Source organism: Macaca fascicularis, chromosome 5 (assembly GCF_037993035.2).
Source record: "Macaca fascicularis isolate 582-1 chromosome 5, T2T-MFA8v1.1".
Classification (NCBI taxonomy): domain Eukaryota; kingdom Metazoa; phylum Chordata; class Mammalia; order Primates; family Cercopithecidae; genus Macaca; species Macaca fascicularis.
This window is the reverse complement of record NC_088379.1, coordinates 80,115,114-80,138,605: the sequence shown is the minus strand read 5'-3', so window position 1 is coordinate 80,138,605 and position 23,492 is coordinate 80,115,114. Positions and strand designations below refer to the sequence as shown.

Below are 23,492 nucleotides of genomic sequence, written 5' to 3'. Positions count from 1 at the left end.
AGTAGCTACTCATTGTAGCTCTGCACTCCATTGAGAACCATCACTGGAGGGGAATCCATGTAGTGATGTGCCCTGGGTTAGGGTTGGAAGAATGTATGGAGATTAAGAGCTAAATAGAGATTATTTCACTTCTGCAAGAGTGGTCTGTGAACCAGCAGTGCCAACATCCCCTGGAGGCTTAATAGAGATGCAGAATCTCATACCTCAGGCCCTGGACTTCTCCTCAACTTCTGAATCAGAATCTGTGTTTTAACAAGATCTAGCTGATGTCAAAGCACATTGAAACTTGAGCAGCACTGCTTTAGGCTGCAGATTTTAAGCTATGCTGCCTGGGCAAGCTCCTTGGGTAGGTGGAGGGTGGGGAGTGGGGCCACCCTCATTCCTGCTCCTAACACAAGACTCAGCTCCTTGGGCTTCCACTTCAATTTTGGGTTGAAGAAAAGGTTTGGCAGCTGAAAACACTTGAAAAATTACTCTCCAGCTCTCCTTTTACCAATGAGTAAATGGAGGCCCACAGAAGTTGCGTGGCTGGCTGACATGCACAGGATGCATTCTTGACAAAGTCAGGACTCAAATTCAGCACTCTCAATCCTGAGACCAGTGCTGTTTCCACAGTGCTCTGGGCTTGTTCTGCTCAGCAACACGATGTGAGGCTGGGTTAGGGATCTGCTGCTGTCACTGTGCACCACAGGCCCACCGCCTGGCCCCTATTGCCCTGCTGGAAGCCATCCGTGGACTCCAGGAGCAGGCAGATCTTATTTGTCTCTGTGACTTATTTCTTTGAGAAACACCTCTCTGGCCCTTACAACATGCCAGGCATATACTAAGGGTTTTATAAATATTACCCAATTAAAACTCCATAGCAACCCCATGGGTAACCCAGGCACAAAAATGTTATGCATCTGTGATAAGCACAATCGACCTCAGGGAATGAGTAGCAATGAGTAGCTGTAAGAAAGCCACTGATGCTTGGGCCCTGATATCAGAATGGGATTTTGTTTCTCTTTGGTGCATGTGGGGAAAAGAGGTAAACTCAACCAGTGAAGCGAAAGTCCCTCCAGGTTTCACCTCCAGGTGGGATGAAGGCTCTCTGCAGCCTTACTGACCCAGCCGCCAGCCTGGGAGCAGAGCCTGCTTGACCAGGGTGAGGCTGCTGGGGGAGTGTGGGTGCAGAGGGGATGTTCCTAGCTGTTGGATGAGCAGGGCCTGGGCTGCTCTGTAGACTCCAGGAGGTTGCAGACTCACTCCCCGGCTGCAAACTGCAGCATAACCCCTTCCTTCATCTCACAGACCCTGACCCTGCTTTTTTTTCCACAGTGCTTGCTTGCAGGCTTCTGAACCATCCACAAGTACTTAGAATGTTAGCTCAGACTGCTTAGGCTTTTGTAGGAGCCCCTGCCCCCAATCTCCCCAACACCAAAACAAAATAGTCGCTACCCCCTCATCCCCCATCTCTGCCCAAACTCTGTGCTGGTCAAAAGAAAAGAGTCTTCTTTCTAATCAAACCTGGAATGACCTCCAGGATCTGAGACTCATTTGCTAAATTTGTTACAGTAATGAGCAAAGGCTGTCTGTGGATGTTATTCCCAGTTGTTTCACCTCCCAAGGGCTGTCTGAGACATTTTGCCTGCAAAGCCCTTTACAAATTATCATCTGCCTCTCAGGCAAGCCATCTTGGTTAGCTCATGATCTGAGGCATTATTAATTTATTACTTAGCTTTGTGTAGTGACTTGTCTTAAAAAGACCAGCAATTAATCACATCTCCCTGCTCCAAGACTCTTGATTTAACTTCCTTTCATGTTTTTACACATATGCACGAGTTTGAAATAGGGAAATTACCCTAAAGGATATGTTGAAACCCCAAATTGGTCTTTTACATGTTTAAAAAGTGCAGTAAACCCAATTTAAATGGAAATATTTTCCTCTCATTTGGAAAGATTATGGCCTAAGCTTTATTTATGTGGATGCAGTTGTTCCTCAGCACGTCTGGAAGCATGCCCTGAGGAAGGCATGTCCACCAACCACTCAAGCTAAATCAGTAAATCTACGGATTTTGTTTTCCAGTTCCAGCTGAGTGATGAAAACAAACTAAACGAAAGCATGAAAGTGAAAGTGCAAATTGTACTCCTATTTCTTAAATTACATTTTAAATGCTGTATCCTTCAAACTGGCTCCAGATATATCAATGATCAATCTTGAGATATTTAAATTAGCTGATTTTAACACGCTGCAGACTGACTTAGCTGCAATTGTAATTGGCTTCAAGAATCTGGCTGTTAGTCCACACTATGTTCACTCACTGTGCCTGTCTCAGATTCACACAGTGAGTCCAAAGGTAGGAACTTCAATATATAGGGGCTTCACTTCTCATGGAAATCTTGGTTGCCAGTGTTACGGGCTGAAATGTGTCTCCCCACAATTCATATGTTGAAGCCCTAATCCTCAGTACCTCAAAATGAGACTTTATTCAAAGATACGGTCTTTACACAGGTAATTAAGTTTGAATAAGGTGTTTAGTGTGGTCTTTAATCCAATTCAACTCTTGTACTTATAAGAAGACGAAATTCAGACAGAGACAGGTATAGAGGGAGATGGTGTGAGGACACAGAAATGATGGACATCTATAAGCCAAGGATAGAGGCCTCAGAAGAAATCAGTGCTGCTGACTCCTTGAACTCGGACTTCTAGCCTCCAGAACTGTGAGAAAATCTATTTCTGTTGTTTAAGTCACCCATGTGTGGTACTTTGTTATGGAAACCCTAAGACATCAATACACCCTACTTTCATTCAGGTCTTACAGTTACTATTTAAGCAAAACAATATTACATTTGACTATGGAAAGTTATACATGCTTGTGGTATGAAGGAATAATCTGAGGAGAGAATTTGGAAACCTTGGCAGACACAGAGCAAGCTCATAACCATCAGGTAATCAGATTCTTCCCAATGACTTGGTAACTAGCTGGTTTGAAATCAGACCCTTAAAAAAAGATTTGCCTCTTACAGGTCAAGAGGAGACAAGTTATGCATGAGCTATAAAGGCTTCTTTGAATTTCCTACCCAGAGAAACTGTGAGTCAGCATCATGAAAATGGGCTCCTGGTAGAAAAACTATGGTTTGTTGAGTAGCATGAAAATATATATGTATCTCAGTCACTAGGTGTACCAGGATAATTAATGTGAGCTATCACAACCAACAATCTGGAAAACTTCGGTGCCTTTACATGGAGAAGTTTGAAGTGCCTTTATACAAACTATGATGTGGTTCAGCAGGAATTTTCCTCCAGGCAGTAACTCTGGGATCCAGTATCCCTCTATCTTGTGATGCTGCCATATCAACATGGGGCTTTCAAGGTCACTGTGGCAGAGGGAGAGAGAGGACATGCACCGGCTTTTAACTGCCTCAGCCCAGATGTGACACATAGGCTTATAGTCCATTGGTTTCAACTAACACCAGGGGATTTTGGAAAGTGCAGGGGAGCACACAGAATATTGGCAAGCTCAGAGGCTCTCTTCCATATTCTTGAACTCTCATTATGCGCTAGATACACTGCTAAGAACTTCACATACAGTGTCTTGCTTTGTCCTATTTTTACACATGTGGAAACTGAGGCTTAGAGAGGTTAAGTTGCTCAAGGTCATAGGAATATAAATGCTAGAGCTCATATGGAGGTTCAGACATACCTATTTCCTGAAGTCCATAGCCACTAGGCTTGATGGGACGTGTTTTACTAAAAACCTCAATGTTCTTATCTTTATTTTGATTTGCCATCTAAATCATTCTGAAAACTGAGGGGGAGTTGGGCAGTCCAAATCCTGAAATGTTTAAAATAATTGTCTCCACTGTCAAAATTATCTAGGTGATTCAAAGATATGGAGACCCAGTTTAAGACTCGCAGATTTTATAAGTGTATCATGTGCAGCATTTTACTTTTAATGTTAAAAGGTTTTATTGAGGTAGTATTTTCTAACAGCATGCTTTGCTTTATTTTAAAAGGAAGATGCTAGGACATTTCACTCACTTTTGATTGATTGCCCCCAGAATGCCAAAGAAGCAAATAATAAAGTAAGGTGATGATCCACAGCTTGCTTGTTGAATTTTCATAGATAGCCCCAGAAAAAGAGACATTGCCCTCAAGATAACCTGCAACTCATAAACTAAGAAGAGCTGTGAAATGCTGAATGATCAAAAAAAGTCTGAAAAAAATACTGGAGTGGGGAAAGGTCAATGGCCCCAAACAAATCAGACCCACCCAAACATAGATCAGAGCCATGCCCTTGCCTCGTGGCTGAAGTTAATTCTCTCTGCCCATTTGTAATGTGATAAATTATCATTTTTAAGTCATTGGTCATCTTCAAAATATGCTCTTTCCTCTTGGCCCAAGACCTACTCACCCATAGGTTTTAAATACTCAATAACTTCAGTCACACAGTGATTTTACTTTTTAAAACTTATTTAGAGGCACATTCATATGGCTCAAAACACACTTCTGACCTGCAAGCCTTGCCCGTGATTTGACCTTGTCTCCAAGAACCTTACTGGAGACAATAGGGAAACCTCAAATATTCAGACTAATTGTGCAGTGGGGGAGGATAGAAACCAGATGAAGTTAGTGGAAAGTCTGAGTTATAAAAGAGTATAATAAATACCATCCTGGTTTTTTTTCCAGCTATATTTAAAGTCAAAGTGTTGATAAGAAGATGTCAAAGGATAGGTGCTTCCAAATATTAGTTCTTGCATTGGTGCCTATTAAGGGTTTGGGGCCCTGTTTTCACTGGTTTGAAGCAAAATGAGAAAAAGAAGAGCAATGTAGTGATTTGTTCAAGGGGTTAAATTTATTTAGCTTTTATATTTTGATATTAATTCCTATGTCTTTTGTTTTTTAAGTTAATCTTCAATAAAATGAGGGTGAAATACATTTTTTTCAATATATATTTTTTGAATTTTTTGTTTTTTTATACTTTAAGTTCTAGGGTACATGTGCACAACATGCAGGTTTGTTACATATGTATACATGTGCCGTGTTGGTGTGCTGCACCCATTAACTCATCATTTACATTAGGTGTATCTCCTAATGCTATCCCTCCCCACCTCCAGTCCCCACAATAGGCCCCGGTGTGTGATGTTCCCCTTCCTGTGTCCAAGTGATCTCATTGTTCAATTCCCACCTATGAGTGAGAACATGCGGTGTTTGGTTCTCTGTTCTTGCGATAGTTTGCTGAGAATGATGGTTTCCAGCTGCATCCATGTCCCTACAAAGGACACGAACTCATCCTTTTTTATGGCTGCATAGTATTCCATGGTGCATATGTGCCACATTTTCTTAATCCAGTCTGTCATAGATGGACATTTGGGTTGATTCCAAGTCTTTGCTATTGTGAATAGTGCTGCAATAAACATATGTGTGCATGTGTCTTTATAGCAGCATGATTTATAATCCTTTGGGTATATACCCAGTAATGGGATCGCTGGGTCAAATGGTGTTTCTACTTCTAGATCCTTGAGGAATCACCACACTGTCTTCCACAATGGTTGAACTAGTTTACAGTCCCACCAACAGTGTAAAAGCGTTCCTGTTTCTCCACATCCTCTCTAGCACCTGTTGTTTCCTGATTTTTTAATGATTGCCATTCTAACTGGTGTGAGATGGTATCTCATTGTGGTTCTGATTTGCATTTCTCTGATGGTGAGTGATGATGAGCATTTTTTCATGTGTCTGTTGGCTGTATGAATGTCTTCTTTTGAGAAGTGTCTGTTCATATACTTTGACCACTTTTTGATGAGGCTGTTTGTTTTTTTCTTGTAAATTTGATTGAGTTCTTTATAGGTTCTGTATATTAGCCCTTTGTCAGATGAGTAGATTGCAAAAATTTTCTCCCATTCTGTAGGTTGCCTGTTCACTCTGATGGTAGTTTCTTTTGCTGTGCAGAAGCTCTTTAGTTTAATTAGATCCCATTTGTCAACTTTGGCTTTTGTTGCTGTTGCTTTTGGTGTTTTAGACATGAAGTCCTTGCCCATGCCTATGTCCTGAATGGTATTGCCTAGGTTTTCTTCTAAGGTTTTTATGGTTTTAGGTCTAACATTTAAGTCTCTAATCCATCTTGAATTAATTTTCATATAAGGAGTAAGGAAAGGATCCAGTTTCAGCTTTCTACTTATGGCTAGCCAATTTTCCCAGCATCATTTATTAAATAGGGAATCCTTTCCCCATTTCTTGTTTTTGTCAGGTTTGTCAAAGATCAGATGGCTGTAGATGTGTGGTATTATTTCTGAGGGCTCTGTTCTGTTCCATTGGTCTATATATCTGTTTTGGTACCAGTACCATGCTGTTTTTGTTACTATAGCCTTGTAGTATAGTTTGAAGTCAGGTAGCGTGATGCCTCCAGCTTTGTTCTTTTGGCTTAGGATTGTCTTGGCAACGTGCGGTCTTTTTTGATTCCATATGAACTTTAAAGCAGTTTTTTCCAATTCTGTGAAGAAAGTCATTGGTAGCTTAATGGGGATAGCATTGAATCTATAAATTACCTTGGGCAGTATGGCCATTTTCAGTCTTGATTCTTCCTATCTATGAGCATGGTATGTTCTTCCATTTGTTTGTGTCCTCTTTTATTTCACTGAGCAGTGGTTTGTAGTTCTACTTGAAGAGGTCCTTCACATCCCTTGTAAGTTGGATTCCTAGGTATTTTATTCTCTTTGAAGCTATTGTGAATGGGAGTTCATTCATGATTTGGCTCTCTGTTTGTCTGTTACTGGTGTATAAGAATGCTTGTGATTTTTGCACATTGATTTTGTATCCTGAGACTTTGCTGAAGTTGCTTATCAGCTTAAGGAGATTTTGGGTTGAGGCAATGGGATTTTCTAAATATACAATCATGTCATCTGCAAACAGGAACAATTTGACTTCTTCTTTTCCTAACTAAGTACGCTTTATTTCTTTCTCTTGCCTGATTGCCCTAGCCAGAACTTCCAACACTATGTTGAATAGGAGTGGTGAGAGAGGGCATCCCTGTCTTGTGCAAGTTTTCAAAGGGAATGCTTCCAGTTTTTGCCCATTCAGTATGATATTGGCTGTGGGTTTGTCATAAATAGCTCTTATTATTTTGAGATATGTTCCATCAATACCAAATTTATTGAGAGTTTTTAGCATGAAGGGCTGTTGAATTTTGTCAAAAGCCTTTTCTGCATCTATGGAGATAATCATGTGGTTCTTGTCTTTGGTTCTGTTTATATGCTGGATTACATTTATTGATTTGCGTATGTTGAACCAGCCTTGCATCCCAGGGATGAAGCCCACTTGATCATAGTAGATAAGCTTTTTGATGTGCTGCTGGATTCGGTTTGCCAGTATTTTATTGAGGATTTTTGCATCCATGTTCATCAGGGATATTTGTCTGAAATTCTCTTTTTTTTGTTGTGGTATCTCTGTCAGGCTTTGGTATCAGGATGATGTTGGCCTCGTAAAATGAGTTAGGGAGGATTCCGTCTTTTTCTGTTGATTGGAATAGTTTCAGAAGGAATGGTACCAACTCCTCCTTGTACCTCTGGTAGAATTCGGCTGTGCAATACATTTTTAAAAACTGTTTACTTTGCAAAGTAAAAGCTTGACAATGTTGTCCATCTCCTACGTATTTTTAAAATTTCACTCATCTATAAAATTTAACAATGTTGGGCTCACTTACTTAGAGATCTACCTTTTTAAGTGAACGAGTAATAGGTTGATAATTATTAGTATCTCAATGTCTTTTACAATGGAGGCAGTAGACAGTAGTGTTTAAGAGCTTGGAAAGTAGTGTTTATGGGATTTGTGATCAGCCCAATTCCAACCTTGGTTGCACTGCTTACAGTGGTGAGATTTCGGGCAAGTCATGTGGCATCTCTAGATCTCTCTTTCCTCATCTGTAAAACTGGATTAATAACAGCACAGTATCTATTACTTATAATTAATATAAGAAGCCAATGAGAAAGCAGATGTGAAGCAATTAGCACGTAGTAAATTCTCAATGAATACTAACTATTATCAACATTATTAATGAATTAATGCCTGCCTGCACTCTTAGCAGTTGTTTGCACTGTCCTCCTCTTTATATTATAAATTTGCCAGGCAAACCCTGTCTTCTGGAATGTTTCCAAAATGAATTGATCTGGCCCTGTTAAATGAGCCCAGTTTTTAGATTATGAAGTATTGAGACTTTGGTGCCTGATTTTCCCTTCTCCAGAAGCAGAAAGAAGAAATGCCTCCCTGCTCCCTCCACCCCATCTTTGACCCTAGACCAAATGCCTTTGCTGTCATCGTGCTGCTTTGCAGATGTTGCTCAGGTTCTGCAGATCCTCAGGAAAATCGAAGATAGGCAGTGGCCACAGCCCTCTGGACTCTTCCCATAGCTACACGCAGATTCTTGAGGGAGCTTAGAGACATTGTTTATCTGACCATCATCTTATACATGAGGCAGCAAAGTCAAGAGAGTTGAAGCAACAGGTAGCAGTGAAGTTAAGGAAGAAAACAGTCAAAGCTGAGTGAATGTTTAAGTCATTACAGTCATGCGCTGCGTAATGAGGTCTTGATCAACAACCAACCCCATATATGACAAAGGTTCTCCAGTCAGCTGAGGTTAATTTATTCTTGAAGAAAGAAAATCCTTTCTATAAGTGTAGTGTACAGTGTTTATAACTTCTACAGTAGTGTATGATAATGGCCTTCACATTCACTCACCACTTACTCACTGACTCACCCAGAGCAACTTCCAGTCCTGCAAGCTTCATTCATGGCAAATGTCATATACAGGCGTACCATTTAAATATCTTTTACACAAAATTTTTACTGTGCCTTTTCTATGTTTAGATGCATAAATACCATTGTGTTACAACTGCCTACAGTATTCAATACCATAACATGCTGTACAGGTTGACAGCCTGGGAGCAAGAGGCTGTTCCATATAGCCTGGGTATGCAGTAGGCTATATATCACCTAGGTTTGTGTCATTATATTCTCTGATGCTTGCACAGTGATGAAACCACCTAAAGACGTGTTTCTCAGAACGTACCCCTTCATTAGGTGATGCATGACTGTATTTTTTTCACTTCTGAATAACAGCATGCTACGTGACCATTACAACTTCCTTCATGGACCAAAGCCGTTTGCACATGTACTCACTGGTCCATCACCAAACATGGAGGGAGAATTAAACTTGGGGATCCAGTTAAATTTTGTTCAGCATTCAGTACCATCTACCACACTAAGCTCCTTCCCTGCCTCTCTTTTGACATCTTTTTCTCCCCACTCTCAATCACCCAGTGCCCTCAGATCATGCCATTCCAGCATCTTGTTACCTGTTCTCATAGCACCTTGTTCTTCTCTGTCTCAGACACTGTCACAGTTCAAATTTTATTTCTCTTCTACTAGACTCCCATCTCTCAGAGGGGCTTGCTCTGCTTTTGCTCAACACTGTATGCCAGTTTTTGGCATGATGTCTGGAACATCACAAGCCTTCAATAAACATTTGTGGAATAAATGGATGGATGGGTGGACAGACAGATGAATGGATGGATGAGGTAACTACACTACTATTGTCATCTCATGGAATTGTAGCATTTGAGTCTTTTGCTATTTTTCTACCATCAAAATTCATTGGTCTTATTTTCCATGTATGCTTCTCTCTGCTCTCTGAGTCTTTTGAATTTATTAAGCATGTTTAAATAAATACTCTTCCAATTAACATATGAGATTTCCATAGGAGCCCTTGTCAAATAAAATGCCCGAGACTTAACTCTAATGGTAAGACTCCAGGCCTTATGGATCTGTGAAAAAATAAGAGGTTGAGTCAGGAAGTCCCTTTGATAACTCCTCAATTCAGCAATGTATAAGTCACTCAAGTAAATCAGGGAGACACTGTACTTCTTACTTACTTAAGAGCAAGGCTTCTGGAATCAGTGGTATCTGTGCAACATTGGGCACATTGTTTAAGGTACCTTCGTTTAATGTTTTGACATTTTTTGGTATATAAAGAGTTAAATGTGGGCTGCTGTGAGGTTTATGAATTAAGAGGAAGAAGCCTCTGATCCTCATTCCCAGTCCCCAGCTCTCTGAGCATTTTAGAATGATAAAGATAAACCCTGTAAAATAGCAGATTATTTTCCCCATTCTAGTCACTGGAGAGTGCTTATTTAATGTACCTTACCTCAGTTTCCTGATCTGTAAAGCAGAGGTGATACTAGCCAACTCACAGGGTTACTGTGAGAATTAAATAAGATCATCCATCCAGAACACTTAGAGTTAGTACCTGGCCTGCCTCAGTCAACACTAGCTATTTGTTATGTTAACTTGTGCCTTGTTTTTTCCATCCTAAACCCCATTCTAAACCCTCATTTGATAAATGACGCATCATATGCTTCATTTATCAAATCTAAGCATCTTTCTGAAGATTCAAGCCCAGGTTTGGCTTGCCACCATTGAGAACGTTCACAAGACTTAACCTTTCCTTGCAGGCCTGTTCCCAAAGCAAATTCCACGTGCTCTGATGGACAAGATGATGTCCCCACTGGAGTGGTGACTTTGAAGAAGGCAACCTCCACACTGAAGTATAAATTCTGGAATACATGTTTTTTATTTTTAAGAAAGTTAGTTGTGAAAAGGAGGTGGACTTTGCTGAGTGGAGAGCCTACCTAGGAAGCCCAGATGCCTAGCAGATGAGGGATTTGTAGACCCCGTCTTTTTCTGGGGCTTTGGGCAAGGAGGTCTATTCCTAAGGCAACATTAGCATTGCACCCACTTATTGGCCTCAGTGTAACCAACAATGTGTATCATTGCCTCTGCCCCTGCTGATAAGTCTCTCTCACAAGCGTCTTTCCAATACTCTATTTTAGACTATGTTTATCCTTATGACAAAATGCATATCTCATTATTAATTGAGGTTCAGAGAGGATGAGCAGCTGTTGTTTTTCACTTTGCTTTACAAAACTTCAAAAGCCTCCATTAAACTCCCTGTACAAAAGTGTTCAAGGGGCCATGGCTCTCATGTCACTTAGCCCCATTTCCCCTAAAGGCTTTGTTTATGTGGAAACTGGAGAAAAAGGGAGAGCAGCTAAAAGGAAGGCAAAATCTGAGAAACCAGACACCGATGCTGTGAGCAGAAGCTAACAGAACCATGGAATGGCACCTTCCACCCTTTAACTGAAGCCTGGGTGCCATTGAAAACCTAGAGAGGACTTGCAACAAACTGGTGGGCCTGGGGGGTGGGAGGAGATAGAATGTGGCCCAAATTCCAAACTTCCCCGGAAAATTATCTTGGACCTTTTCAAAACAAGTTCTGCTTCTTGGAAAGCGGCTCGCATTAAATCAGAGCCATGGGCATGAACTGTGGGAATGGCTTCTCTACTAAGCTGTGTACAAATATGTGACCAAGTTAACTTCAGCTGAGGCCAGCTTGAGAAACAGATCACATTATAGCAGGCTCCAGGCTGCTCACTCTGAAAGACTCAGGAAAACGCTGTGGAGTTAGTCTGTTGCACAAATGTGAAGAAGGTGAGATTGGTCTTTCCTTCCTCTCCCATTTCTGGCATTTTTCCTGTTTTTAACCAGCTTGCCTGCTCACTCTTCTGAATTTCTTCCATCATAGGTTTGACCAGCTTCTTGAAAATCAAACTGTCTTTTGGTTCTTGCACCTGGTAGGCACTTGGTAAATATTGGTTGAGTGAATAAACAATTTTCCACTGAGAATCTGATGATTTGTAAAAACCCATTTATTCTTTCCAAACCTTTTTCATCTTGATGACCTCACATTATCCTCAAGACACCTGTCTCATGTTTGCCACCACTGGAAACTAGACATGGAGGGCATTAATATTGCCATTTATCGGTGAGAGACATTGAGGTGTGTTTGGTCAGGGTCACGTGGAAAGCATTCGGAGAAGCAGGCTCAGCATCAGGGCTCCTGGCTGGTTTCTCAATGCCCTTTCCACACAGCCTTGATGCCTCACTCTCAGGATAGGAACTGACATTTATCAAGCAGGTACTATGTGCCAGACACCGAGCTAAGAGCTATACATGTGTTGTGTCCTATAATACCACAACCGTCCTCTGATGTGACTATTATTATACCCATTTTACGGAGGAGGAGAATAAGGTACAGAGAGAGGGGGTTAAAGTAAGGAGAAAGGGAAAGACGCAGAGCTCAGAAATGGTGCAGCCAGGGTTTGGCCCAGGATGTCTGGCACAAATCTATGCATTTAACCACTATCAAATTACTGTCTTAAGATAAAAGTGATATAATATTACCTGGCCAAAAAATGTTTTTTAAAAAGAAAATCAGAGAAAGAGGGAATGTTTACTCCAAAAGGATGACCCCCTAAAGGTGAACTCGGGTATTTGAGGGTTAAGGGAGGCATCTGGAGGTAAATAGTACTCTGTGGAAACTTCTCTGCTCCAGAGTCCCCAGTCTTTGAAATCTATGTGATTGGGACAAATTTTGTAAGGAACACTCAAATGTATTCTGGTTTAGTGAAAATGGTGGCCTGTTGCCCTGGTTTTTACTGATCCTGTCTAATCTCTTGCCTAAGGCGGTTAACTATAATAAAGAATCTATTTTTATTCCAAAGTCCAGTGGATTTCAATAGTTGTTTCCAAATCATGTCTGCTCTAATTTGTCCCTGTTTTGATTACAATAGAGAGGATGATATTGACTTTTTTAAATTCATATTTCCTTTCTATTGATGCTACATTTCCAAGGCTCACCTACAAACAAAAGAGCAATATTCTCACTATGAGTAGTTAAAGGATTATAATGTTTCCCTCATAATATTATACATGTAATGCTTCTTATTGTTAATAGTGCATTTAGAGTGGATATAGTTTTAATACTTTTTAAAAAGGGAAAAATATTTCATATATGTCAGTATTTTTAAGGTAACAAATGAAAGAAACTCAAATAAAACCACCATAGTAATGAAGGAAATGTATTAGTTCATATGACTAGGAAACTCAGGAGTTGAGCGGGCCTGAGAAACTCTTAAGACTCAATGATGTCATTTGCCCCCTCTCTCCCTCTTTCCTTCTCTGTCCCCACCATCTGTTTCTGCTTCTCTGGCATTTGAGCCACAGTTTCTCCCATTATGGTTGAATCTCTGCCATGGGCAGGGGCAGAGGGAAGAGGAGCATGGCCTCAAACAGTTTCAAGCATAATCACTGCTAATGAAAATTCCCAGAGGAAAGCAAGTGTCATAGTCTGTTTGTGTTGCCATAAAGGAATACATAAGACTGGGTAATTTATAAAGAAAAGAGGCTTATTTGGCTCACCATTCTGCAGGCTGTATATGAAGCATAAAGCCAGCATCTGCATCTGGCGAGGGCCTCAGAAAGCTTACAGTCCTGGCAGAAGCTAAAGGGGGCAGCTTGTCACATGACGAGGGAGGGAGCAAGAGACAGAGGAGAAGGTGACAAGCTCCTTTTAAACAAGCAGCTTTCACGTGAACTAATAGAGCAAGAACTCACTTATAACCAAGGAAATGGTGCTAAGCCATTCATGGGGGATCCGCCCCTATGATCAAACACCTTCCACCAGGCCCTATCTCCAATACTAGGGATCACGTTTTAACATGCAATTTGAAGGGAACAAACATTCAAATCATATCACTGGGGTTCTCTCACTAAGCATAAAAATAAATTATCCCAAGGATGGATCTACTTGATTTCCATTGTTCAAGTGTTTAATGCTTGGCCAATCATCATGGTCACTGGGGAGGTTTTCAACTGGCCAGGCATAAAACACAGGCTCACTCCTGTAGTCAAGAGGTGAGCACTGTGATTAACAGCCCTTCTAGAATGATGGGCAGTGAGAATAGGCACAGTATGCCAAAGAGAGTTGGTAGCTGTAAGTAGAAACTCTCTAGTGTCATATGGGGCATTCTGTGACCTTTGCAGAAACATAAGCATCATGTCAGGGTCAACTCTAATGCAGCTTTAATCATTTGAGCTAAATAGGAGATTTTGGCTGGAAATAAAATTTATGTTGCCAGAGCCTACTCTCCCAATTATACACCCAAAAAACTCACACACACACACACACACACACACACTCCTACATATATACTTAGTGAGTGCCTACAATATACTAAAAAGATGCACAATGTTATGTTTCATGAAACACAGACTCTACAACTTACCTGGGATTGCTATGGCTTGAATGTCCTCTTCATGTTGAAATTAATTGCCATTGTGATTGTTTAAGAGGTGGGACTGTTAAGAGGTGATTGGACCATGAGAGCTCTACCCTTATTAATGGATTAATGTCAATGTTGCCGGAGTGGGTTTATTATTTTCAGGGTCGGTTGTTATAAAAGTAAGTTCAGCCTTCTCTTGCTCTTGTGTACTCTCTTGCCCTTCTACCTTCTGCCATGGGATGATGCAGCAAGAAGGCCCTTGCCAGATGCCAGCAGGTTGATATTGGACTTTCCAGCCTCCAAAACTGTGAGAAATAAGTTTCTTTTCTTTATAAATTACCCAATCTGTGGTGCTCTGTTATAGCAACACAATATGGACTAAGACAGTGACTGTGAGCAAGTTACTCTTCCTCTTATTTCAGTTTCCTCATCTCCAATGGGAATAATGGTTTTCCATACCTCATAAGATTTTTGAGAGGGTAAATGTATCCATATATGTAAAGTAGTCAGTATAGTCCCTGGCACACAGCAAATACTACATAGGTGTTTATTGTTATTAGCATTCATATTAGTATTGTGTGACCTTGGACAGGTTGTATCACATCTTCTGGTTGTACCTCTATAAAATGGGAACAATATACCTATTTCAAAGTGTGAGGTTTAGGTTAAAATAGCACATATAAAGCACCAAGCATATTGCAAACAAATAAGACTAGCCATTATAAGGTGGAAAATGTATTTGCTTTACAACTCCTGACCCCATTCCTGGGCCCCTACCATGGAGAGAGTGAACAAAGATCTTGTGGTAGACCACAACCCTACAGGTGATTCCCTTCCCAGTGAATGTAATCCAGTGTTACTCCTGAATGTCCAGTCTCTACAAGTGCTCAGTTGGTCTGTTCCTGTCTGCAAATAGTTCTCACATTTTATCTAAATAAATTAGCAAAACTCATGTACTTCTGATAGAGAGAAAAGACAATTTCTCACCATTTAGATGATATTTGACTCCTCTTTTCTTGCTTCATATTTCCTATTCCAATCCACAGAACCTTGTTCAAAATTTTAGCCTTAAAATTGACTAATAAATACTGCCTAAGTCACAGGCCACAAAAACTGGTGACAAGTTAACATATGATAACAATTAAGATGGTAGCCAAGCTAATCTTTAATATTTTAGAGTTTCTTTAAGAGTAAATTCACAGCTGTCTCCTGCAAACAGCTTTGTCTTAAATAATTTCTGATAGTATTTTATCACTTTGTCATCTTTCCGATGTCAAATTGCTCCTAAATCTCTTTTCTCAGAAACAGAATCTGGTTTTAAGTTCTTAGAGTCGGAAAGTAGGCCAAATAATTGGATAAAGCAAGACCCTGGACCACTTTGGAAAGTTTTGCCTAAGCCAACGTTATTTCTTTACGGAATGTTTAAAACTTAAACACGTATTTATTAGTAACAATGCTAGGCAGTAGAAGGGACTCTTGGACTAGAAAGCTAAATGTTGGATATAGGTTTTTGTTTTGTTTTGTTTTAACAGCTTTATTGAGGTGTGCCTGGCATACAATCAACTGCACACATTGAAAGTGTCAACTTTGCTAAGTTTTTATATGTTACATATACCTGTGAAATCACCACCACAATAAACAAAAAGAACATACAAATCACCCTCCAGAAGTTCTTTATGGCGTTGTGATTTCTCTTTTCTCTACTCCTAAAATGTTATCCATTCCTTCCAAGTTTTTTTTAAAAGACACTATTTCTTTATAATTAGAAGCAAAGATTTTAATACATATTTGGGAAAGCTAGTGAGAATCTAAGAGTGGGGTGATAACTCTTTCACAAAACCGACTCCTAGATCTGGGAAAGGAACGATTATTCACCCCATTAGGTCAAGTGTCTGTCTGCTTTCCTAGCTGAAGTTCTGCTAAGCTAACTGTGAAAGGATGTTTGGAGCCAGGCACGGTGGCTCACGCTTGTAATCTCAACACTATGGGAGGCCGAGGTGGGCAGATTACCTGACGTCAGGAGTTTGACACCAGCTTGGCCAACATGATGAAACCTCATCTCTACTAAAAATACAAAAATTAGCTGGGTGTGGTAGTGAGCGCCTGTAATCCCAGCTACTCGGGAGGTTGAGGCAGGAGAATTGCCTGAACCTGGGAGGCGGAGATTGCAGTGAGCCAAGATGGTGCCATTGCAGTCCAGCCCGGGCGACAAGCAAGACTCCGTCTCAAAAAAAAAAGAAGGAAAAAGAAAGAAAAAGAAAGAAGAAAGGACGTTTGGGGGAAGGAATGACCTTGAAGGATTTCTGAACACTCCATATACTATGCTCATCCCACCTGATGGGACTTTTTGAGGTCATATTATAAACAAATATGGGGGAGTCATACTGTAAATAAATATTTTAAAAGCAAAGTCCATTGACTCTCAGTGACCTTTTTGGAGTCACATAAAGTCACCAATGAGGTGGAGGGCTGTGAAGACAAAGTCCCCTGACTTCTGAAGCAGAACTTAACAAGACCTAACAGTCCCAGATAAAGGTCAAGACATGTACTTAGAAACTAAAAGAACAAAAAGATGATAAGACCAAAGGAAACATTCATCCTTTTCTGAGTCACTGCAGCTTCTGAGCTGGAGCCTCTTGTGAAAGACTGAAGAATTATGAAATGTTTTGGCTCAGCAGGAGGAAAGAGTGTTCACCAGATTGTCTTGCAACGTGCAATGCAGGAAATTATCCATCAGGTGGGAGAGGATAGCACTGCAATTCCATTCACATGAGACACCATTAGAAAAACGAAGGGTCTAGGTTGAAAAATGAAACAAAGCGAGATGAAATAAAATGAAATCGAATAAGATGAACTGAGGTTGGAGTGAGGGTTTCAGGAAGCTAGAAGCATTTGAAAATATGTCAATTCCATTTACTCCTGGGCCTTAGAAATATTGCTTTTCTATTATTCCATCCCAGAGCTCTGATTCACATCTCTTAAACTCCTTGGAAGTCTAAGAGTGAGCTTAAGAAGATGGGGAAAGAGAGCATGCATTGATCAGGGGCAGGGCATAATATGTAATTTTTAACATAAATTCAGTATGACTGAATCGAAATAAACATGCTGCTTTATCAGTCAGACATGAAAGGACTTGAATCAGCGCAAGTCTCTCTTCCCGAAAAACCTAGAGATACCAAAAAGGACTCTTATCAAGAAGTTTTAAAATTCAGAAGGAGATTGGAAGTAGCAGTCTTAAAACATACTCAAGATAGGGTCTGTAGACAAATTGGGCTTATTGAACTCCTTTTGTCTTCTCTTTATTTTTTCTCTTTTTTCATAAAAGCTGATAAATATCTGTGTGCAAAGACAGTGGGGAATTCAAGAAACATTTTCTTTCTAAAATAAACAGAAATCTTGCCTACTGCATGTGAAAAGTTTTTTTTCCTTAGCATTGATACAGTGAGCCAGCCTTAGTTCAGCCTCAGAATTGTTTGTCTAGGCATAAAGATCAAACGTCTCCTTTTTGAGCAAGTTTGCTTATCACTGCTCAGAGACTCTCTCAAACTCAGGAGGAGCCAAGCACAGATCCCCGTCATTAAATCAGAAGCCTCTCTGTGCAGGGCAAATGGATGTTTCAGTTCTATCTTCCTGAGGAATTTGTGGAAGCATCCCAGAAAGGAGCAGAAGTACTATTCCTTTTCCCAGAAGAAGGAGAGAGAGATGCTAGAGAAAAGCCTCTATTAACCTAGACAGTTTAACATTCCTTTTCTTTCTTTTTTAATGTTATATTTCCCGTTTAAGTTCATTTGTGATAAACTAGAAATTACAAATGGGCAAAAAGAAAGTCACTGTTAACATTTCTTGAATATTCTTCAGTCTTTTCATATAAAACCAAATAGAAGATTACACTAACCTCTTATTTATACTGTTCTCACTTAATGATGCATGCAATGAAAGTGTCATAATATATTTCACTACTTTTCAATTGGACAGCTTGGTTATTTCCAGTATTTTCTTTTCTTTCTTTTTTCTTTCTTTTTCTTTCTTTTTTGTTTTTTTTCTTGAGACAGAGTCTCATTATGTCACCCAAGCTGGAGTGCAGTGGTGCGATCTCGGTGCACTGCAACCTCTGCCTCCTGGGTTCAAGTGATTCTCCTGGCTTAGCCTCCTAAATATTTGGGACTACAGGTGTGTGCCATCACGCTCAGTTAATTTTTTATATTTTTAGTAGAGACTAGGTTTTTCCATGTTGGCCGGGCTGGTCTTGAACTCCTGACCTCAATTGATCCGCCTGCTTCAGTCTCCCAAAGTGCTGGAATTACAGGCGTGAGCCACCATGCCCGGCCTTATTTCCAGTATTTTCTTATCATAAACTCCCTGTAGTTAAATATTTCCTAACTTATTTCCCTAGAATAAATTTTTAGAGGGGTTGAGTCAAAGATATGTATGATATGTGGCTTCTTAGAATGATTGTTGCCCAATTGCAACTTTCTCAACACTTAACCCCCACTCTAAGTTTTATCAGTCTATACTCCCTTCTCTTATACTCATGACTAACCCTGGGTATTGTCAGTCTTTTGCTAATTCAATACAGCAAAAGTGGTGTCTCATTGTTGTGTTAATTTTGTTTCTTTATTAGTGAGGTCAAATAATTTTTCATATATATATTGTCCATTTCTTTTTCTTTTATTAATTTGCTATTTATGCTTTTATCCCATTTTTCTGTTGTGGTATTCATCTATTTCTTTGTGAGAACCCTTTGTATATAAAATATATTCTTTTTAAAATAAATTTTTATTTTTAATTATTATTGGTACACATAGTTATACATATTTATAGAGTGCATGCAATGTTTTAATACAAGCATACAGTGTGTAATGATCAAATCAGGGCAATTGGGCTATCCATTGCCTCAAGCATTTATGGAGAACAGTATGGAGGTTACTCAAAAACTAAAAACGAAATACTGTATGATCCAGCAATCCCACAGCAATATACACCAAAAGGAAGAAATCAGTATATCAAAGAGATAAAAGGTATTCTTTGTCAGATTTTAATACATTATATATTTCTTCAATTTTTGTCATTTTCCCTTTACCTTTTAAATAGTGCTTTTGCCATATATGTTCAAGTTATTTTTTCAGATTAAAAAAATGGTTTCTGCCCTTGTGAACATGCTTACAAAGTTCTCCACTTATCTCTGCTCTCCAGGAGGAGATGGTAGCTTTTAAACAAGCCTATGAACTATGAACAATGCTTTGTCAAAATTCCATGACTATTCTTGATACACTTTTGAACTAAAAGAGCAGAGGCAGCAAATAGGAGCAGTAAAGCTTAAATTACAACGGAACAACATCCTGTATGTTTTTGCTCACTGAGATTGACTTGCTTTGCTAATTTGTCACAGATTATGACAAGTCCACTGAAGCTGCCAAATATACACTGATGCTGACATGCATGCTTATTCTTCTTCATTTCAATGCTCAGATTCATTTGGATCCGTTTCCTTTGGGGGAGCTCTGAAAAGACAAACTCTCCTGACTTCAAGCTCCTTTCTCTGAGCTTCCTTGAGCGCCTTGCATTCTAAATGCAGTTTGTTTAACTAGAGTGGCTATAAAGCGGAGCTGAGGCAAGAACTTCCTTGTTAACAGAGTGTTTCCCAGAGAATTGTTTGGGATGCAACAGTCATGGATCCATAGGGGGTGGTGGAGGTATATTACCTCAACTCAGGATCATCATCTTTTCACAGACTAAAAGTCGTGGAACAATTGGCTTCTCTGAATTTCGTAGTAGGGGCATGCACTTTGCACAAGAGAAGTCCATTTTACACAAATGGGATTATTTCCTATAGCAAGATAATAGCCAATAGGAGAACCTCGCCAATGTTAGAAATCCACTGTACTTGACATAAGTCTCAGTGTCTGGAGTATATTTCAGTTGTTTGTGCCTGCCCAGCACCCATTTAGCCTTTTCGCATTGATGGAACTTTGATATTCCTTCAGGAAATCTTACCACCCTCACTCTCCAAATATATAATTCCACAATGGAGATGTGGAGCCCGTCCCCTGAAGTTAGTGCAGACAGAGGAGCCAGACCTGGCCAATCAGAACCATCCATTCACTTTGGCTACAGTGATTGGTTCAAGAACAGACACATGGCCCAAACTAAACCAATAAAACTCAATATCTAGACTTTCACATTCTTGGAAAAAGAAATACATCCTTTCCACTGAAGATACCGAGCTGACGAGTTGAGAGCCTGGGACTTTTGGTTACAACCTTGCTCCATCCTGGCTGAGCATGCCTGAATGAAAGCAGCCTAGAAGGTCTTCCAAGAAACAGCACATGGCTTAGGCTTGATGACAATAGTGACTCCCTAGTCTGACTCATGCCTGAAATTGGTATCCCCCTAAAACTATTTCCAGAGCCTTTTCTGCATAATTCAACGTGAGATGAATTTTTACCACCTGAGCAATATTGTTTTAAATGACAGCTTCTTATTAGCTCTGAACACTTTAGCAATAACACCAAGAGTGGCAGGAGTACTGGTTTGGGAGTCTGGGTTGTAGTCGTACCTCCACTCATTACTTTCACATCCTTGGGCTAATCGCTTTATCTATGTGGGCTCACTTTTCTCATCTATGAAAGAGAGAAATTCTTAATGTCCTTTTGAAGGCCATAAGTCTTGGCTCTGTGATAACATTGTGTCAACACTTCAAGTTAATCTGAGGTTCTGGCTCCAACTGCCACCTCCACAACCCAGTGACAAACGACACTGATTTGTCTTAAAAGTTGAAAACTAAAAGGACCATAATATGCTTTTAGAAACTAGAAGATAGAGCAAAAACTCTGTAAAACATTGCTAGGATGTAGATTTTTCTGGAAGTGTATTAATGAGGTGAGTAATATATTAATACATTAACTATGGTAACTATTGTATAGATTAGTAATAAATATTTTGTTTTAAAAAGGTCTGCCACTCCAGTTTTGTTGAGCTAAAGTAAACGAAGATCCGAGTTATGTCAACAGATGACACAAGTGTTCAGCAGTGAGGCTGTTTGTTCTGAGGAGGGGAACAGGAAGGGAAGCTGGTGCCACTCCCAGTTCTTCTTCATCAGACCTCCATTATTTATTTGATGAATTAGCAATCCTCACAACACCAGACACGATCACAAAATGATATTTTGGAAATTCTACTCGGACTGTATAGTTCTTCCAACCCTTCGCTGATTCCCAAGTGCCTTTGGGACAAAGTGCAAACCCGTTGGCATGGCACATGAGCCCTCTGTTATGTGAGCCTGGCTCTAATTCCACATCGCAGTGTCATCTCCTCCCACTCCTCTTTATGTGCCTTACCTACACTAAGTAAATAGGTTAATGCACAGAAAATGCTAAACATCTGGCATCATTTCTGGCATTTAGTAAAGGCTTATTATACATGACTGTCATTATGGCACACTAGTTATACTCACAGTTCCCTAAAGGTGCAGTACTGGTCCTGGATCTGTTTGCCCTGCATCCATCCTCCCTCTGCCTGCTGTGTTTTAGTCCACGATGGCTGATCCTTGCAGGCTGCAGTTCACAGGCTCTTGTGTCTCAGACTTCCAGCTGGTTGGGTTAGGCCAGGGAGACACACTGGCAAAAAATGGAGGGTAGAAAGAAGGGAGAAGCCAGGGTATTTCTCTCCTTGTTTCCTTGGGTGATTTCTGCAGCAGTGACTGTCTTCTCTGTAGTTCCAGCTCTTGCCAAACAGGTCCACTGTGGTTCAGCTTCTGGTTCCTTCTTTTTTGCTTTAGCAGAGTCGGTAGTGGCTTCCTGCTTCTTGATGCTAATCTCTGCATTGCCTCATCACACAAGCTAACTCTCAGCAACTCTCTCTACCGTATAGCCCATCCCCTGCTTTCCATTCCCTGCGCTGTACATCCTTAAAGAGGTGCCGGTTTTCCTGGAGAGACCCTGACTGGTTTGCATAGCACACTCTCATACCTCGGACCTTTGGCTTTTGCCTTACTTCAGCCTCCTCATCCTCAAGGCCAACTCCTAGTCATCCTTTGTTCCACCATCTTTGTTCTACCACCATCTCCTCTGGGAAGCCGTCTCAGTTTCTCCACCACCTGAAGGGTGGATTCGGTATTCCTCTTCTAAACACCTCTCTCCTAGTAACTGGTTTGTTCTTGGAAAACTCCGGTACAGATTTAATTTTCTTAAGAGTAAGTGCACTGTCTTACACAACATGGTATCTCAAAACCGTCATATGGAAGATTTTTTCTGAAAGAATGACTAAATGCATAATTCAAGAGACACTTTTCAAATCCAGGTAAATATCAATGTAAACTGTCCTTGTGGCAGACAAGGACAGTTTACAATAATTCACTCAATATGATTATTGAGTTACCCTCTCAATAATTATATCCACCCCCGCCTTTTTTTTTTTTTTTTTTTTTTTTTGCCAGTCATGCTCTAGTTCTGTTTGGAACATCAATGTGCCTGAGAAGTACTTGTTTGTGATATCTGGAGCTATTGCAGCTAATATGAAACTATGAGACAATAAATGTGTTGGGAAAATCTGACACATTAGGATAGCAAAGCAAAAGATAGAAAGAGTATGGGTCTCTTATGGCATTGCTGGGTTTCTTTATCTTCTTTTTTTTTTTTTTGTGACAGGGTCTTGCTCTGTCACCCCAGCTAGAGTGCAGTGGTGCAATCCTGGCTCACTACAGCCTCAATCTCCTGAGCTCAAGTGATCCACCTCAGCTTCCTGAGTAGCTGGTACTACAGGCTGATTTTGCCATGCCCAGCTAATTTTTATTATTTGAAGATGGGGTCCTGCCATGTTTCCCAGGCTGGTCTCAAACCCCTGGGCTCAAGCAGTTCTCTGTTCTTGGCCTGCCAAAGTGCTGGGATTACAGGTGTGGGCCACTGCACCTGTAATGGGTTCACTGGGTTTCTTGATATGAGAGAAAAATAAACTCTTCTTTTCAATTCATTGTTTTCGATTTTTGTCACTTATAGCCAAGTGCTTTTCTAATGGATAGGATATGCCATTTAGGGATAATCCATTGCTGTTCTCTTTGGCCATTCTAGTAAAGGATGACAGAGTCACAATTTGATTATCTAGTACCTGTGGCTTATTTGGGGAGGCCAAAGAAAAATAATAGGATGATGAGCATGATGGTTAATTTTATGTGTCAATTTAGCTAAGCCATAGTAGTACCCAGGTATTTGGTCAAATACCAGTCTAGATATTGTTGCTATGAAATAATTTTAGATGAGACTAACATTTAAATTAGTAGGCTTCAAGTAAGGCAGACCCATAATGTGGGTGGGCCTCATCCAATCAGTTGAAGACTTTATGAGAAA

General features: G+C 40.2%; 1 long non-coding RNA gene across 2 annotated transcripts in view; it reads right to left on the bottom strand.

Moving 5' to 3' along the window:
- LOC135970943 (uncharacterized) overlaps positions 1–21,894 on the bottom strand; it is a 68,067-nt gene extending 46,173 nt beyond the window's left edge. For both annotated transcript variants that reach the window (XR_012435326.1, XR_010586883.1), the window contains exon 1: positions 21,605–21,894. This is a non-coding gene — a long non-coding RNA (uncharacterized lncRNA). The remainder of the gene's footprint in view (positions 1–21,604) is intronic.
- Between the last annotated feature and the right edge of the window lie 1,598 nt (positions 21,895–23,492).